Source organism: Schistocerca serialis, chromosome 11, assembly GCF_023864345.2.
Source record: "Schistocerca serialis cubense isolate TAMUIC-IGC-003099 chromosome 11, iqSchSeri2.2, whole genome shotgun sequence".
Lineage (NCBI taxonomy): Eukaryota > Metazoa > Arthropoda > Insecta > Orthoptera > Acrididae > Schistocerca > Schistocerca serialis.
This window is the reverse complement of record NC_064648.1, coordinates 38,850,691-38,867,398: the sequence shown is the minus strand read 5'-3', so window position 1 is coordinate 38,867,398 and position 16,708 is coordinate 38,850,691. Positions and strand designations below refer to the sequence as shown.

Here is a 16,708-nt window from a genome sequence, read left to right as displayed (position 1 = left end):
TTTAGATATTAGGCCTACTTCTTGTAAAATATGGAAATTAAAAATAACTTATAATTGACAAAATAACATATGTTTTATGCTTCTGTAATTAATAAATACAAAAAGAAAACTTAAAAAAATAAATAAATAAAAAAACACAGAAAGATGAATACCTGAGACCAGACCTAAATTCAGTTAGTAATTACTATTATTTACAAATAGGCGTCCTATTAGTGCACTTCTTCATACTTCGAACTAATCAGTGTGTTGCACATCAACATTTCTGCACTGGATAACTTATATGTTCGCCCTGTAGCAGTTTGAGGGTTCACGATTGCCACTACTTCCCTAATGCTTATGGAAAGAACGTCTGGATGACTCGGAAATATAAAAGATGGTGACAGTCCATGTGGAGGTAAGAAACTAACTGTGATTTCATACTTCTCCTGATTTTTTTCAAGTACACAGGTTAACCACCATTGTCCATTATAATGACAAGCAACATATCCTTTTATGTCTTTGAGTGGTATCGTATCACTCTCAGAAACTGTCACCAGTTCAATTTTACTATCATCAGAGTTTGAATACACTTTTGTTATTATTTTGTCCTTGCTAAAAGGAATAAAAGTGTGAAGTTTTTGTGTCCCTACAATTTTGCAGCATTTCTCAAATCTCTCCATAAGTTTCATTTCTTCATTTTTGTGATCTTCTTTAGCAGCATACTTGAAGTTCATTCCTTCTATGTTATCCTCGGCAAACATATAAAGTTGTTTTGGTGTCATTATTTGATCACTGTATGGCCGTTGCAGACTTGCTCGAGCTGCAAGTCGTTTAACTGTTCCACCAACACCATCATTAGCACCCTTTCCATGCGAGGTGGCTGAAAAACGCCGTTCAGCTTCAGTTTGGAAATCTTCTTCATGATGGCACAGGTTGATAAATTTCTCCCTATTTTTATACTGAGCTGCTGCTCCATCAGAAAAATAATATATTTTTCTTGGTTTTCTACCAAATTTAACAGTCAGGATGTCCATCAAGTACAATTGGAACAAATGCACAGCAACAGTGTCATGCGTTAGGCATTCTGATATGATTACAAGACTTGTGTGCTCGAGTTTGTTCCCATCCTTGTAATAAGCAACAATGGGATGAATCGTTGCTTGCATGTTTGTCCAGTGATAGCCTGAACTTTGTCCTGGATGACAAAGGAGTACTTCTCAGAAAAGTCACAGATCGCCAAGACCTCGCCTTCTTTAAGTTCATTTCTCAGTCTCTTTTGGAAGGTTGATTGTTGACTAGCAACAAATGAATGTCATGTAAGCGAATTTAATTTATCAAAAAAACAATCAATAAAGTTGTCAGATGATTTTATGATTGTTTCTAGAGATGTGTGATCAACGGAAACCCATTGCTGATGAGTTATGTTATCAATATCATTAGTATTCAACAAATCTTGTAAATATGTCTGAAATGTTCCTGGGCCAGGGCAGAATTTACATTCGCCAAAATGACAAGCAGGTAATGATGGATTACATACAACTCTTGCACTGCAGTCTTTGTAAGTTTTTATTGGATTATCTTCATCCTTTGTCAGCTGAGGAATGTTACATCCAACCAGCATGAGTTTGAAGTTTTGATGGGTAGTACACACACAGACACTATGTGTATCACTACTTCCATCTAAAACACAATTTTTGGGACGTAGGTCTGCAAAATTCAAAAATCCAATGTGGATTGTCTTTAAAGTTGTCTTTAAAGTTCGGGTAAATTTCTTTCAAATTACTTAAAACTAGCCGTTTTTTTACTTGCAGTTTTTCTCTGTTATCTCTCACAAGCACAAAATCTTTTTTTTCCCAGCCATTGCCCTGCTTATCTCATCAGAACAATAAGTTTCTAACAAAATCAGCAGTTGTTTGATCAAGAGTCTTGCCAGGTTTTGGGTTTGGTGAAGACAAAATTCCCTGCGCCTTCAACAAATCTTTTACTCTTTGAGCCATGTAATTTGTTACATTAAATTCATCTTGAAGCTTCTTAACACTCCAGCTTTTAGGTAAAATGGTAAGAATTTCCATCTGTTTACTTCGAGATGTACATGTACGAAATTTATCTTTTAGCTGACTGATCATCTCAGATTCTGCACGATCATGTACCTCTTCTTCTTTTTCGGAAGGAAGCAATAATACCTTTGTTTGAATTGTTGAAGTTAATTTAATTAGTTTTTCCTTAGGATATTTTGCTTCACAGTCATTTCTTCTTAATTAGCAGTTCACCGACGGACTGCAAAGAAGCATTCAACCTTTCTAAGACCTCACTTGCTGCAATGTCTTGTATGTCGCTATCACTTTCTTGGCTCGCCACAGAATACAGTAGATCATCATCATTTTCTGTGCTAGACGTATCACAAATTTCTACTCGTGCAATTTTTTTACAGCAGTTGTCACACACTTTTTGATTTGAAGTTTAGAAAGGTTTACTTGCTATCATCCATTATGAAACAGGCTGTAAGTTTTCCTTGTGGTTACTGCGGCCCTTTTCATTAAATGGATTACAGCACAAAGCTGAAATTTTAGGCATTTTATATTTCTCTAGTGAACAAACTAATTTAAAAAAATGTTTTTGAAGTTGAATGCCCCAGCTTTCTATATTCAATACTAGACAATATTACTTCTCTATTCTTTCACTTCCTGTAAAAAAAACATTTCATTATGTTAACAGTATACAAACATTAACTGGTTGTAGGCATACAAACTTACAGACGCTTGTGAGGTTTGTACAAAAGTACCTTTAAGTTAGATTCAAAACACATTTCAGAGTTAATTACATAATTTCACTACAGTTGGCTCACAACAAAAGAATGTGTGGGTCACTTTCAACAATAGGTGAAAATTGCTGACAATATTAACCTAGATAAAATACTGAATAGATTGCAGATAGTAACACCAAAGAATCACTTTATATATAATCTTTAAATGAGAGATAGCTTCCTTTTCTTCCTTTCTTTCCCGTGGTTTTACAGCTTTTAATAAATAGTTAGCACTAAAGTTTAATAAGCAGTTATTCATTTCAAAAGTAAAATTTGTGGACCATGTAACAAAATGCAGTTATTCATTTCAAAAGTACAATTTGTGGACCATGTAACAAAATGTAACACTGTAATATTTTCATGTATAGCAAAATAATAGAAATTCATCTATCTGACTGTGATTTTGGATAATCGTGGTAAACATAAAATTGCTTTTGATAGTGGTCCCATGCTCATCCCAAGTTGAAACTTTCAGAATATGTAGATGTAAAGTGTACCTTTCACATATATTTTTTTGAGAATTTTAAAAATACAGTTTTTCAAAATTCGATAAATTCAACAACGTTGTTTTGATGAACAATGTGTGTGTGTGTGTGTGTGTGTGTGTGTGTGTGTGTGTGTGTGTGTATATATATATCTGCTTGTGTCCGTATGTGTGGATGGATATGTGTGTGTGTGTGTGTGTGTGTGTGTGTGTGTGTGTGTGCGCGCGAGTGTATACCTGTCCTTTTTCCCCCTAAGGTAAGTCTTTCCACTCCCGGGATTGGAATGACTCCTTACCCTCATCCTTAAAACCCACTTCCTTCCGTCTTTCCCTCTCCTTCTATCTTTCCTGATGAGGCAACAGTTTGTTGCGAAAGCTTGAATTTTGTGTATATGTTTGTGTGTCTATCGACCTGCCAGCGCTTTCGTTCGGTAAGTCACCTCATCTTTGTTTATATATATATATATATCCACGTGGGAAAAATTACATATAATTACATCTTTGTTTATATATATATTCCACATGGGAAAAATTACATATAAAAATAAAGATGAGGTGACTTACCGAACGAAAGCGCTGGCAGGTCGATAGACACACAAACAAACACAAACATACACACAAAATTCTAGCTTTCGCAACCAACGGTTGCCTCATCAGGAAAGAGGGAAGGAGAGGGAAAGATGAAAGGATGTGGGTTTTAAGGGAGAAGGTAAGGAGTCATTCCAATCCCGGGAGCGGAAAGACTTACCTTAGGGGGGAAAAAGGACGGATATACACTCGCGCGCACACACACACACACACACACACACACACACACACACACACACACATATCCATCCACACATTTTTCACAAAATTATGATGGCTCAGTCCATGTAGTTCTGCTGCTCATGCTCTGTATGACTGTTCTGGCCACTTTTGGTAGAAAAAAAAACTTCACACAAGCAGTAATAGTGTCAGTGTGTTTACAGTGATAGGTAGAAAGCAACTCGCACATCTGATCCAAAGAAAGACTTAAAGGTGCTTGTAAGGGGGTGAGCTGACACAACTGATACATTTAAGGTGAAACCCATAAAAGAAAGAGCCTTGCACAAGTTTACATCTGTTAACCCAAATGTCTGGAAATGTTGCTGCTGGATATTTTTGTAACCATCATCATAGTCTTCTGCTGCCTCGTTGTATGCAGGGCACAGCAGTGGATATGCTGTTGGTGGGGCAGCAAGTTATGCTAGTGTAGTTGTTAAACTGGAAATAGCAAACGTATGCACCTGCTTTTAGTCAAGTTGAGCTCTGCCTCCATGGAAACTAAACTCAAAGGACCAAAATATGAAGTGGAACATGTGGAGTGAAGTACTGTACTCATAATCAAAGAAGCGTTCTAACCTAAGAACACTAATTTATTGCTCCAATAGTATACACACATGGAAAACAAGCTATAGCACAATTAGTAATACACATGGCTGGTGGAGCCTGTGCTCCAATCCATGCAGCCATTAGTTCCAACAGGGGCCACAGCTGGCACGCTGCACACGCATCTACTATCATTTTAACAGGCTGTGTGAGCTCATGTGACTGAATAAAGCACAAACATCATGTACGAACTATAAAGTGGTCCACATACAAAATTGGTAGTTGCAGCACTTTGTAAGGCTGAACAGCTTTTATCACCCAGTTAGAACTTCATAGTTTAATTGAGCATCAAGATTATTGACAGGAACATACCTTGTTGATAACTGTGTGATAAATGGATTCTTAATGGTAGACAGTCAAACCTAAACAATTGCTGTTGCATGAACTATCAGCAGTTTTATTCATACTGAGTTCCATCTTCTAAAGACCAGATTCTCTTCTGTTCCGGTTTTCCCACAGTCCATGTTTCACTACCATACAATGCTGTACTCCAGACATACATCCTCAGAAATTTCTTCCTCAAATTAAGGCTGATATTTGATATTAGTAGACTTCTCTTGGCCAGAAATGCCTTTTTTGCCATAGCGAGTCTGCTTTTGATGTCCTCCTTGCTCCGTCTGTCATTGGTTATTTTACTGCCTAGGTAGCAGAATTCCTCAACTTCATTGACTTCATGACCATCAATCCTGATGTTAAGTTTCTCGCTGTCCTCATTTCTACTCTTCTCATTACCTTCGTCTTTCTCCGATTTACCCTCAAACCATACTGTGTACTCATTAGACTGTTCATTCCGTTCAGCAGATCATTTAATTCTTCTTCACTTTCACTCAGGATAGCAATGTCATCAGCGAATTCTATCATTGATATCCTTTCACCTTGTATTTTAATTCCACTCCTGAACCTTTCTTTTATTTCCATCATTGCTTCCTCGATGTACAGATTGAAGAGTAGGGGTGAAAGGCTACAGCCTTGTCTTACACTCTTCTTAATACAAGCACTTCGTTCTTGATTGTCCACTCTTATTATTCCCTCTTGGTTGTTGTACATATTGTATATGACCCGTCTCTCCCTATAGCTTACCCCTACTTTTTTCAGAATCTCGAACAGCTTGCACCATTTTATAGTGTCTAACGCTTTTTCCAGGTCGACAAATCCTACGAAAGTGTCTTGATTTTTCTTTAGCCTTGCTTCCATTATTAGCCGTAACGTCAGAATTGCCTCTCTCGTCCCTTTACTTTTCCTAAAGCCAAATTGATCGTCACCTAGCGGATTCTCAATTTTCTTTTCCATTCTTCTGTATATTATTCTTGTAAGCAGCTTCAATGCATGAGCTGTTAAGCTGATTGTGCGATAATTCTCGCACTTGTCAGCTCTTGCCGTCCTCGGAATTGTGTGGATGATGCTTTTCCGAAAGTCAGATGGTATGTCGCCAGACTCATATATTCTACACACCAACGTGAATAGTCATTTTGTTGCCACTTCCCCCAATGATTTTAGAAATTCTGATGGAATGTTATCTATTCCTTCTGCCTTATTTGACCGTAAGTCCTCCAAAGCTCTTTTAAATTCCGATTCTAATACTGGATCCCCTATCTCTTCTAAATAGACTCCTGTTTCTTCTTCTATCACATCAGACAAATCTTCACCCTCATAGAGGCTTTCAATGTATTCTTTCCACCTATCTGCTCTCTCCTCTGCATTTAACAGTGGAATTCCCGTTGCACTCTTAATGTTACCACCGTTGCTTTTAATGTCACCAAAGGTTGTTTTGACTTTCCTGTATGCTGAGTCTGTCCTTCCGACAATCATATCTTTTTCGATGTCTTCACATTTTTCCTGCAGCCATTTCGTCTTAGCTTCCCTGCACTTCCTATTTATTTCATTCCTCAGCGACTTGTATTTCTGTATTCCTGATTTTCCCGGAACATGTTTGTACTTCCTCCTTTCATCAATCAACTGAAGTATTTCTTCTGTTACCCATGGTTTCTTCGCAGCTACCTTCTTTGTACCTATGTCTTCCTTCCCAACTTCTGTGATGGCCCTTTTTAGAGATGTCCATTCCTCTTCAACTGTACTGCCTACTGTGCTATTCCTTATTGCTGTATCTATAGCGTTAGAGAACTTCAAACGTATCTCGTCATTCCTTAGTACTTCCGTATCCCACTTCTTTGTGTATTGATTCTTCCTGACTAATGTCTTGAACTTCAGCCTACTCTTCATCACTACTATATTGTGATCTGAGTCTATATATCTGCTCCTGGGTACGCCTTACAGTCCAGTATCTGATTTCGGAATCTCTGTCTGACCATGGTGTTATCTAATTGAAATCTTCCCGTATCTCCTGGCCTTTTCCACGTATACCACCTCCTCTTGTGATTCTTGAACAGGGTATTCACTGTTACTAGCTGAAACTTGTTGCAGAACTCAATTAGTCTTTCTCCTCTTTCATTCCTTGTCCCAAGCCCATATTCTCCTGTAACCTTTTCTTCTACTCCTTCCCCTACAACTGCATTCCAGTCGCCCATGACTATTAGATTTTCGTTCCCCTTTACATACTGCATTACCTTTTCAATATCCTCATACACTTTCTCTATCTGTTCATCTTCAGCTTGCGACATCGGCATGTATACCTGAACTATCGTTGTCGGTGTTGGTTTGCTGTCGATTCTGATTAGAACAACCCGGTCACTGAACTGCTCACAGTAACACACCCTCTGCCCTACCTTCCTATTCATAACGAATCCTACACCTGTTATACCATTTTCTGCTGCTGTTGATATTACCCGATACTCATCTGACCAGAAATCCTTGTCTTCCTTCCACTTCACTTCACTGACCCCTACTATATCTAGATTGAGCCTTTGCATTTCCCTTTTCAGATTTTCTAGTTTCCCTACCATGTTCAAGCTTCTGACATTCCACGCCCCGACTCGTAGAACGTTATCCTTTCGTTGATTATTCAATCTTTTTCTCATGGTAACCTCCCCCTTGGCAGTCCCCTCCCCGAGATCCGAATGGGGGACTATTCCAGAATCTTTTGCCAATGGAGAGATCATCATGACACTTCTTCAATTACAGGCCACATGTCCTGTGGATACACGTTACGTGTCTTTAATGCAGTGGTTTCCATTGCCTTCTACATCCTCATGTCGTTGATCATTGCTGATTCTTCCGCCTTTAGGGGCAATTTCCCACCCCTAGGACAAGAGAGTGCCCTGAACCTCTATCTGCTCCTCCGCCCTCTTTGACAAGGCCGTTGGCAGAATGAGACTGACTTCTTATGCCGGAAGTCTTCGGCCGCCAATGCTGATTGTTTATCAAAATTTAGGCAGTGGTGGGGATCGAACCCGGGACCGAAGACGTTTTGATTATGAATCAAAGAAGCTACCCCTAGACCCCTATGCTGGACATATTTCTCATTTGCAGCCTTCAGCATGATAGCCTTTGAAATCAATGTTTCAGAAATTGTTCCAAAAGCAACTAGTACCTAGGCAAGTCAGTTATCGATGATGACTTTGATGCGATTCTTGGTGTCTTGGCAACTGTCTTCCATGGAGGTTTTCGTACATGGTAACCTCACCTTGATAGATGGTCACCTCATTCATTTTTCCTGGTTTTGAAGACTTGGTGAGCAACTGGAACCTCTGTGTGGTGACTGATAAGATCGTAGTTCATTGGAGAATGATCTCCATCAATTGTGGCAATGGCTTCCTTTCTGCATGTCAGTATTATCTACAGTTGTTTAGTGTGTATAAAATTGCATTGCTGTTTGCCATCTTGCAGCACCATTGTTGAACATACTTATTTCTTCTTTACAGTACTGCATGACATCCTTGGGGCACTGAAAATTGAAGCATATTAACTCATTGTCCTGCTTAGATTTCTGCTTAGTAATTGAATTAGCAAAGGAGTGAATCATATTTCTGTGGTAACAGAGAGGCTATGTTCCTTGGAATGACAAGGCAAAATATTACAAAAGTTTAAAACATACAGTCCCAACACTCCTGCATGTTTTAGTTACTTTCTGCAAGAGTCATGCATCATGTGCTCAGAAGCACTTAGGTAACTACCGTTGAACTTCATTTCATTTGTGTATAGTTTGTAACATTATAAATCTCTCTCTTAATGTCCACTGCATTTTAAGGCTTCTTATTCTTGGTCTATCCTCCAAATAGCATTTATCTGGTAGCACCTTAGTTCTCCCAAAGGATACTTATTTATTTATTTATTCAGTAGGATACATCTGTTTGATTAGGGATGTTTTCAATCTGCAAGAGAGAACCCATTACATTCACATTAGTAGATAACAAAATGTGCGTGTTGAATCAGGTAGCGTTCTGCATCGCTGAACAAGCTTGCAACAGCTGGACAGCACAAACATCCCAGTGGTTAAATGTAAATGTATGCTTCCACAGCTGTTGTCACTGTCAAATATTATATCTCAACAATTACCAATCCCATCAGTGCTCACCATTCCTCAAGAATGAACTTTATTTTCCAGCTTTCTACTATCTTTCCTGCCTGTATTTAGGGAAGCTCCAACTAACAAACAATATTAATCATCATCTCTCATAATTTCTAATGTTCAACATTTCAGTGCTCTGCCGATTCTTGTATAACACAACCTCTTGGCTACAGTTAAGAATCATGTGTAATTCAATTGCATGGGATTACAGCTAAAAATTTTACATTTTGATATTTTTGCATCTCATCTGGTTATGGCAGATGGGCAGCCTTTAATCATTTTAAATAGCTTTTTTCCACACTAATTGTTACTGAATGGGGTAAATTTCTTTTCACTTTGTTTTCATTTGTATTACTGAACAGTTTCAGCTATGAAGACATTTTACAATGTAAATGTGGATAAGCAGTCAAAATCACAATGCTATACTTCAAGTCAAAGAATTAAAAGATGTATACAAATGACACTGAAGTCATAAGAAGTCAACTGCACTACCAGTCATCAGAGACAAAACATAACACACATGTCAAATATGCTGTCTTCCCAGTGCAAAATTAATGAGTCATATGTTGTATGGCAGCTCTGTCAGAGATAGCTTACCATAAAAGGATGCATATAACTAGCCACCAACACACTTGGCCTCTAAATGACCCTGAGACTGTTAAGCTTTTCCTTTTATGTTTTTTATAAGAAGTTTTTTGTTTTTATAATTGTGATGCAAGTGTTAAAAGTCACACTTTCTACCATCTGAAGTGCACAAAAGACCACCATTCCACGGTTAGGCCGGATGGAGGCCTCTGCAGTATGCAAAGATTTCCCATAAATTTTTGTTTTCCAGCAATATGACATATTTCTTTGTACACAAAAAGAATCATCCTTTCTCTGCTTTTTTGAGCCTACATAACAAAATCAAGAAATCATGAGCATTTCTGTCCTTACCTGGAAGATCAGAAAGTAAAATGTTTTGCATCACACTTCAGCTTGACAGAAAATTCCTAAAATGCCATGTAGGACACATTTCTCCACATGAGAAACAAGTCAATGGGTAACACAGTCAGTGCTTATTTGCTCAAGATTAACAGTTAGCAATAGTCATCTTTATATAATGGTTATGATCAATGAACATAATTCCAGAAAAAAAATCAGAAAAGAAGAACACTCAATTTTTATAAGCCTCTGAAGATATAATCCTATTGAACAAAGAAAGTTATACAGTGCTTTCTTCAAAATTCCCACTAGCTGTTTCCTTTTCCAACATCTTAGACAACTACATGTTCACCCATAAATGATGGAGTTACAACAACATGAAGATTAATGAAACAGAACAATGATGCGATCATTGACACTAACCACTCCACATGGGATTGTGAGATAGCAATGTTCCATGTCCGGGAGTGACATCAACGACTTTGTTCAAATTCAAGGATGACATGTCCAGCATCCATATTCACAACTGAAACAAACTTTAATTTCATACACTGCAGAAGTTCTCCAAACTGGGCATGTTCATTTCAGTGCACTCTGGATCATGTGTCATCATCCCTACTGGTGCATTCAAGGTCTTGGAAGTACTACCTTCACTCTGCTCAACTGCCTGAGTTGTTATCTGCCAACAAATTAAAAATATGCCTGTACTCTATATAGCTAATTTTCACTGATGTGCAGTATCAAGTAGTCTGACAAGCAGTGTTACTGTACGAGTATGTAATATATTTCCACAGTTTAACAACTGTTGAAATAACAGTTACATAAATACATTGTGCTACAGAGCACATTAGCTGATAATCACTGACAAAGTTTGGGATTACATTTACAGAATGATTATATATACAACATCCACCATTTGCCATTTCCTTACAGCTGCATAACAATTTGATGCACTTGTATTTGAATAAATAAAAGTCCCACACTTTTATCTGATACGTCTTGGAATTATTTTTACCTGCATTTTCCAGATGTTTCTACTTGGTTCCATCATTTTTCTTTGCATAATGTGGTTTGAGCTGCGCATTTTGCTTAATGTAAGATACATATGTGTGGTTTTGAGAAGGATATTGTCTCATTTTTCTGTGCAACGTTATTGCAATGGACTTTAAGTGTACTTGTAGACCTATATCTTTATTGGTTCCTATTACCACAGCCTACCCATCTTGGCCTATTGAAAGGCAGACCCGTAGTTGCAGATTCCTTTTTTATAAACTGTCATCTGATTCCACAGATCTATCGCAGATAATTTAAACTTAAAATATGTTTGAATTTTGTATTTTTAAGAATCATTCGTCAGTACAATATGTCAATAATCTGGGCTCCGTGTATCTGTATGTAACCTGAAGTCACTGATGACCTACGTTAGAATATTTTCATTAAATCTGGCAAACCAGAAATAAATAGTTTCTTTCTCTATCAATATGTCATGACATTTATACTTTCACATGTGATTTTAATGAACTGCAAAGAATATATGTACCCTTAAATGACTTTTGGTCACCGATTACCTAGTACACAATACTTCAACTATATCTGGCATACCAACCGGAAATGGAATGTATTTACACATAGCTATTCATAAGTTTACAACGTTTGGAATTAAGTGCATCTTTGACAATACCATAACAGCTGTTTTAGTTGTCAGGCTATTGCACTTAAGAGTACATTATGATGGAGTACAACTGCTGGTTTCATGTAAGTGACAAAAAAGAATGTGATGAGCACGACATGTAATACGTGATGTAGCAGGTTATGTTATGTGAGTTATGGAGTGCTTTATTTATACATGACGAATTGTGCAGATTGTGCAGACATGTCATGCTCTTCCACGTTGATTTATTTCAGGTGCTTGATAATGAGTCATTGCCAAAATTGGCTAATAGCATGATTTTAATAAAGCACAATAAAGCCCACAATAGATAATGTATTCTTTTATTAAACTATCAGAGACTGGGTCCCCACACAAGCAAAAACACTGCTTTTTACTTGCTACTTATGGGGGGTCATTCTCCAACTCCAGAAAAAAAATCACATACATGGATGTATGACATTGCAAGACTTATTACATTTGATGATTACAGACTTTCATTTCATGATTACAGAGGCAAGAGAAGCAGCAGACAACATGTGTCTTAAGAACCACAGCAGCCCTACATATAAAACACAGAGCACAAAATTTAATTTTCAGATTTGTCTTACGGCGTATCTTTAAAAAAAATAATAATAATAAAATAAAAATAACTGTCTCACTTCACTTCCACAATGATATACACATTTATCAAACATGAGAGCATGAGATAGGTGTGACATCATTTTAATCTTCTGCATCCTATCTAAACTCATCATTTCACTTCCAAATCACTATTTTGTCCCAAAAATTTCACAACAGGATATCAAATTTTCCAAGTCTGCTGCACAGATGTTTATTGCAAATTCCCTTTAACATATGTACTTATCATTATGTATGTTCTTGCTGGATGAAATTATTTTCCACCCAGGCATTCCTACTGCACTAGCACTATCAGGCAACAAAAATGCCTCCTTTGACTGGTCTCATTTGAGTAAATGTGCTTTTACTGTCAGCAAGGTTTGCACATTGCATGCTGCAGTTGGTAACTGCAGTCAAGATGATTAATGATGAGACAAGATGGCAGAAACAATGAGAAAATGGTGTTTGATAAATGTCATCAATGATGTAGGGTGTATGAAATTATGTGGTGGCATAATGGTATATATTGTGCACAATATTGTCACATACAACAGAATGTTCCGTAAACTTTGACAACTCACAACTGTACCATAACAGTTCAACCTAACCTAGACTTCAGGCTACATATCAGTCCATTACCACAGCCAGTTATCCTTTAGCATGTTTGATGTCTTTGCCAACTGAACCAGATTATAACAATGAAATATAAAACAGTATCTTTGAAATCTTGTCATATTCTCAGCAACATACAATATAAGAAATACATATGAAACTTGGAAACTCACTGTACAAACCATAATAGCCAGGTCAATAACTGCAAATCACACACTACATGAGTCAAGAAAACAAAAGTAATGAATTCATGCCATTCACCAAAACAACTCATTAGATTCAGTGATTTTCATTGGCTACAGTATACTATCATCTGATCGTATGTGTTCTATGGAAAGGAATTGCCAACATCAGCATGCAGAGGAAGAGTTGGTGACACCATAAGAGCACTTTAACCCTCACTTGAATAGCTTCACAAATCCTTTCTCTCTCTCTTCACGGTATTTGTTAGTGTTCACGGATTTGAGAAGATCTGTCAGGGACATCCTACGACATTCCTAAAACAACATAAACATGAGTTTTTCACAGGCGCTCAACTCAATGTCTAGATCAGTCATGTTTCATCCCCCATCAGATAAAAATCAAGAGACTTTGCCCATGCCACTCATTACACTCCACACAATACAGAGCCAAGAAGTTAGCCTACATGGTTTTTAAGGTATAAATTGAGTATAAATATAATGAAATCAAATCTTTAACACATTCATACAAATTTGATACGAAACTTGATTATAAACAATATTTAAAGTACCCTCTACAGGTGCAAGCATAAATATATTTTTAGGTGAAATCACTCTTGAGCAAGCAACAAATTTGCCCTTAATGGAAATAGTGTGACCTAAAACCAATCCACAGTACTTAAAAGATTGTCATGTACAGGGTGAGTCAAGAGGAAAGATATTCCTTGAGGGGTGGTGATGATTCTTAACAAAAAAACTTCATATGAACTTACCTCCTATTCCAAATAGCTTCCAAGACAAAACACATTTGATATAACTTTTGCACTTTTTACTGAATAACTCAAAAACTGCAACCTTCAGTGAACACACATCACAGTATGAAATTAAATCACATTAAATCATTTTTTCTCTAGGACTGACAGTTTGCATAAAAAGAGCATGAAAATACTGAAAATCTCAAAAACACACACACACACACACACACACACACACACACGCACAGAGAGAGAGAGAGAGAGAGAGAGAGAGAGAGAGAGACTTTTTTCAATTAATATGAGGCAGTTTGCCCAACTTGACAGACCACAAGAGTCCCACACCAAATTGTTCATCTCAGCTTCCTCTACACTACTGTATTACACTGCAAACAATGACAATGTTCAAATAATACAGAAAATAAATACTGCACATTTAATGCGTTCTATCTCGGAAACCATTTGGAATAGGGGATATGTCCATATGAAGTTTTCTGTTCAGAATCATTATCACCCACCAAAGCATGGCCATTTTCTCCTAACTCACCTTGTATGTACTACGTTTGATTGGTATTCCTACAGAGTTATGTTTTCTTCCCTCCCTATAACTAACCTCTCCCCCAATAATGTTACAGATGCCTTAGTACCACAATATCCCCCTGCCCCACAACAGGAAGAGATCTGAGAACCAAGACAGGGGTTGTTCATAGTGTTACACAGTTATGGGCTCGATACCCGTTCCAACGGCATTACATGTCATCAGGACCACAACCAAGCAGCCTAGTGAAATCAAAACTGTTGATGCAACACTTGTGCCATAAAGTTCTCTTCTCCCTGATTTTCTTCAGTAACCCTTCATCAGTTATCCAAACTACTTATGAACTCTTTAGCATTCTCTGGTAGCACCACATTTCAAAGGTAATTCTCTTCCTGTCTTTAGTGCTTATCTTTTGGTTTTACTTCCATAGAGGACTACATTCCACTATAATATTTTCTGAACAGTCTTCCCAAGACTAAAATTTACATTCAGTATTAACAAGTTCCTCTCTTTTTGTAAAAGTTCTTCCCATTGTCTCCAATGTGTATTTTAAATCATCACTGCTTCAGACACTGCATGTTATTTTGTTGCCCAAATAGCAAAACCTGTCTAATATGCTTAGTCATTTTTAATCCCATTCCCCAATATCAGTGAAATGTATTTGACTACACTGTATTACTTATATTTCAGCCCTGTTCACATTTACCTTATAACTTATTTTCAAGAGATTGCCCGTTCCCTTCAACTGGTGTTTGAAATACTTTGACACCTCTGTCAGAAATACAATGTCATCAGCGAACCTCATTTTTTTTATTATTTCTTCTCCCTGAATTTGAATTCCCTTTCCAAATTTCTCATTGATTTCCTTTAATGATTTCTCTGCATAAAGAGTGGATAATGTGGGGAAAGGCTACAATCTGTATTAACCACTTCTCGAAAACTACCAATCATACAAGTCTCTTAAATTCAATTTGGTTTATGTTGTAAATAACTTTCTGCTTCCTGTATTTTATCTGCGATAATTTCAAAATTTCAATAAATATATTCCATGCAACACTTTCAAAAGCTTTCTCCAGGCAAATGCATGCTTGTCTTTCTTCAATCTATTTTCTAACAGTTCGATATAGCCTCCTTGTTCCCACATGTCTACAGAATCCACAATGATTTCCCAAGGTCACATTTTCCATTCATTCCATTTTTCTGTATATAGCTCGCATTAGTATTTTACAAAAATGCTTTTGATACTTATGTTCCTGTAATACTGACAGCTGTTAAACGACTGCTTTCTCTGGTATTATTCTTGAAGTCTGACTGTATTTCAGTTTTCTCATATACCTTATCTGCCAAGTGGGACAGTTTTGTCATGGTTGTTTCTCAATGGGATCTTTATAATTCTGAGGGACTGCTGTACATTCTGGATGTCTTTTTTCACTTTGATCTCTGAGTACTCAGTGAAACTCTTCTGCATCCTTCACTGCTTCCTCCCTCTCTATATTATTGTGTAATAGTTCCTTTATCCCTTAACTTACCCATTGTCCATGTGAACACAAGTCTTTAAAAGTTCTGTCCTTTCATTGTTGTCAGCTAACAGTTATTTTTCACATTGGCAATCATGTATTTTGTCAGAGTGGTTTTCAACTCTGCATTCATTGTTTTAACACTTCATTGTTACCATTACCACTGTGTTTGTGACAGTCTGTATTGTAGGTAGTGCTTTGGCAATAGCAATGAAGCATACTGATGTGAAGTGTGCATTGTTTTATGGAAAAGTTCTTTGTTTCTTCGAGTGAAAGTATTTGTAGTAAGGCTAAATATGTTTATTAAGAGAATCATTTTAGAGAAATTGTTATCCATAGATTAAAGTTTTGTTTATGAAGAGATTATTTTTAAAGGATCAAAATCAATTTTGTTTCTTTTTATCTTTTGTTTGATAACAGGGGCCTCACGGAATCTTTGCAACCAGATCTGATTCAAAATGGTTCAAATGGCTCTGAGCACTATGGGGCTTAACATATGTGGTCATCAGTCCCCTAGAACTTAGAACTACTTAAACCTAACTAACCTAAGGACATCACACACATCCATGCCCGATGCAGGATTCGAACCTGCGACCGTAGCAGTCGCGCGGTTCCGGACTGAGCGCCTAGAACCGCGAGACCACCGCGGCCGGCAACCAGATCTGACTGTGCAGGCTTACAGAACTTACGTAGTGTGCCTGGATCGAGCAATTATATTCAGGTGCTGAGGATGACAGGGGAAGAGACAAATGTAATAAGGATTTTGTTCCTCGGCA

At 37.4% G+C, this 16,708-nt stretch overlaps 1 protein-coding gene across 2 annotated transcripts in view; it reads right to left on the bottom strand.

Moving 5' to 3' along the window:
• Positions 1-16,708, bottom strand: part of LOC126427372 (histone-lysine N-methyltransferase eggless-like) — a 377,652-nt gene that overhangs the window by 346,559 nt on the left and 14,385 nt on the right. For both annotated transcript variants that reach the window (XM_050089720.1, XM_050089721.1), the window contains exon 3: positions 10,489-10,744. The gene's annotated coding sequence lies outside the window, so the exon portion shown is untranslated. The remainder of the gene's footprint in view (positions 1-10,488; positions 10,745-16,708) is intronic.